The sequence below is a fragment of the Crocuta crocuta genome, unplaced genomic scaffold, assembly GCF_008692635.1.
Source record: "Crocuta crocuta isolate KB4526 unplaced genomic scaffold, BGI_CrCroc_1.0 scaffold45, whole genome shotgun sequence".
Taxonomy (NCBI): Eukaryota; Metazoa; Chordata; class Mammalia; order Carnivora; family Hyaenidae; genus Crocuta; species Crocuta crocuta.
In genome coordinates, this window is record NW_027530544.1 from 5071478 (window position 1) to 5074771 (window position 3294).

Consider the following 3294-nt stretch of genomic DNA (forward strand, 5'->3'; position numbering starts at 1 on the left):
GCCCGCCCCTTACGTCGCAGTCCCTTCCGTTCCAGCTGGAGGAACGTCCGACCATCCCCTGAGCCTTCTGCGCCCGGAGGCTGCGGAAACCATGGAGTGTCGCCAGGTTGGTGTCTGGCAGAAAAAGGGAAACCTCAAGATGAATTAAAGAACCAACAGTCATTTGAAAAATTCTTCCTCTTCTTTTTAAAATTCTACTACTCTGACTACTTTTCTGTTTCTGCTATCTTGTACCAAGCTTCTTAGGTCCCTTTCTAGGGTTCTCAGGAAGGCATCTGCGAGGTTGATCTTTTAGAAACGTGGTCAGAGAATCCGCAAACTTGCTACAATTTAACACGCACTAACACTTCCTCCTATAACCCACCCCTTCTTCAGTCTGAGGCCCAGAGATGGGTTGTTTTAGGATTGCCTTCCCTTCTAAGTGTTGCCCAAAACCGACCTCTGTGCCCTGGAGCTGAAATATGTAAGGCGAAGACAGAGTTTGTATATGATTACTTTGCCTGGGAAAGGAGGCTGCAGCAGGCTAATGCCTCCAAGACTGTAAGCTTGCCCAGAGTAAAAGGCTGAGACGGTTTTACAAGAAAATATAGGATCTAGGCAGTTTCCATAGGAATCTGATACATGCTGCCCGCCACGTTCCTTCCTTAAGTCTACAAAGTCGTCTCGTCACTCGCGCGGCCAGGCCTTTGGCCATGCAAGCCTCGTTACTAAGTATCAACATCGATATCCAGTTCTTGGAACAAAACATTCTACAGAAAAACAGGCGGGGGGCTTCAAGAATGAAGAAGAGAAAAGTGTGTTCCGTTTAAAATCAAGTCTTGCATTAATGAGTCCATATTCATTTCCATCCATTTTTACATTTCTTTTTTTTTAATGTTTTTATTTATTTTTGAGAGAGAGAGAGACAGAGCGTGAGCAGGGGAGGGGCAGAGAGAAAGGGAGACACAGAATCCGAAGCAGGCTCCAGACTCAGCTGTCAGCACAGAGCCCGACGCGGGGCTTGAACCCACAAACCGTGAGATCATGACCTGAGCTGAAGTCGGATGCTCAACCGACTGAGCCACCCAGGCACCCCCCATTTTTACATTTCTATAGCGGCCTGATAAGAGCTTGGAAAACAAACTGCAGGGCGGCCTGGATCCTGGGGCTTAGCTGTCGTGTGCATCATTTATGGTGTATTCCCGTCTTATTAAAGTTCAATCTAGAACAATCAAAATCACAAAGGAGGTAAAAAAAATTAACATTTTATGCATTTTAAAATAAGTTTTTCCACTCTGGTATTAAGTTCTTGTGCTTATTGTATTGAATCCTACTGTACTGAATTCTATGCAAAAAGTAGATTTTATCTAGGAAGAGGAAGACTGATCCCTTGTACTGAAGAACCAAGCCAAAAGACAGACATTATGGCGGTTGCCAGGGGCTGGGAGAGTTATTATTTAATAGGTACAGAGTTTGATTTCAGATGGATGGTGGTGATGGTTGCACAAATTCACTGAACTGTACACTTAAAAATGGTTCAGATGGTAAATTTTATGTGTATTTTACCACAATAAGAAAATTTTTGAAAAACAAAACAAGACCTGAGGTTTTTGAGGAAATGTTACAAAGATGTGGGGGAAGAGAAAAAAATCACTGTACATGAATATTGTCTTTAAGGTCTTTTGGGTTTGCAGAGGTCATTCAGGTGGGACATGGATTCCAGATGGAGCCAAAGCAAGGAGGTTGTAGAGTTCTCTTTGGTAGAGAGCTTTGGAAGCTTTTGTTTTGTTTTAATGAGAATTGAGAAACTTTTGTCATTCAGTTGACCATGATATCAACACCTTAGACTGGAATTCCAGGCTCTCTAATAGGTCCTGTGGAATCTCCCCTTATTCTCTTAAACATTAAATCATGATCTGTCATCCAAACCTAGTGCTTTCAGGCCATTGTTTGAAATCTTAATTCATTCTAATGAGTTACTTTGTTGCTTTGCCTACTTGAAGGATCAATTCAATGTACTTCTTCAGGAAATATTTCTCAATCACATAGTGATAACCCTCCCAAACTCACCCAATCACATATTGCCTAGTGATCCTGGTTTTCATTGTAGTCTTATTATTTAACTCTTGCATTTTGATTTTTTTGTGTTATTTTTAGAGAGCGAGCGAGCAAGGGAGGGGGAAGAGGGAGAAAGAGAGAGAGAAAATCTCAAGCATGCTCCACGCTCAGTGAGGAGTTCCACAAGGGGCTTGATCCCACCACTCCAGGATCATGACCTGAGCCAAAATCAAAAATCAGATGCCCAACCAGCTGAGCCACACAGGCACCCCTGCATTTTGATTTCTATATTCAGGTACTTACGGCAGGTATAATGGATACATTTTATGTACTTCTTCAGATTTCCTTGGCCTTGTTTACTTTCTGGACCCACAGTCACAGTCCCTAGCTCTGTCAGGCCCTGACCAGTTGCATTTCTAGAATCTCTGGCTCTTCCTATCACTTCTGGACTCCAGTGAAACACTGCATTGAACAGAGCAGGCACCGGCCTCCATCTGACTCCTGAGAGGGCTTAGAAGCTGCATCCTGGAAGTATGGAGGGGAGGGGAAGGTCATTCCCCACGGAGCAAACTTTGACCAACTGAAAACAGTAGACTAAGTGAGCATGACAGAGAAATTCCCTTTCCATCTACTTTCCAAGGCATGGTTTTTAAGATTTTATTTTTAAGTAATCTCCACACCCAGTGTTGGGCTCAAACTTAACAACCTTGAGATCAAGAGTCACATGCTCTACCAACTGAGCCAGCCAGCGCCCCAACATTGAATGCATTTACCTACCAAGGAAGCTGCTGTGTCTCATGGCTCATTTTCAAAGGAGGGGGGGGGCAGCAAGGTAATATCATTTTGTATTACTTCGAATCCTCTGCCTAACATCTTTCCAGAGTGGTATCTCATTCTGGTTGATCTGAATTTGTATCTCCCAGAGTGCCTGGGTGGCTCAGTCAGTTATGACTTTGGCTCAGATCATGATCTTGCAGTTCAGGGGTTCAAGCCCCATCTCAGGTTCTGTGCTGACAGCTCAGAGCCTGGAGCCCGCTTCACATTCTGTGTCTCCCCCTCTCTCTGCCCCTCCCATGCTCACACTGTTGTCTCTCTCTCTCAAAAATAAAATAAACATTAGGAAAAAAAAGTTTGAATTTGTACCTCTCAAATAAAGCATAAGCACTCAAACTTTACCTGAAAGACTAGCTCCACATTTTTTAATGTTTCTGTTAATTCACAGCACCTAGCACATGGCATTTGGTGTTCAAGAAATAT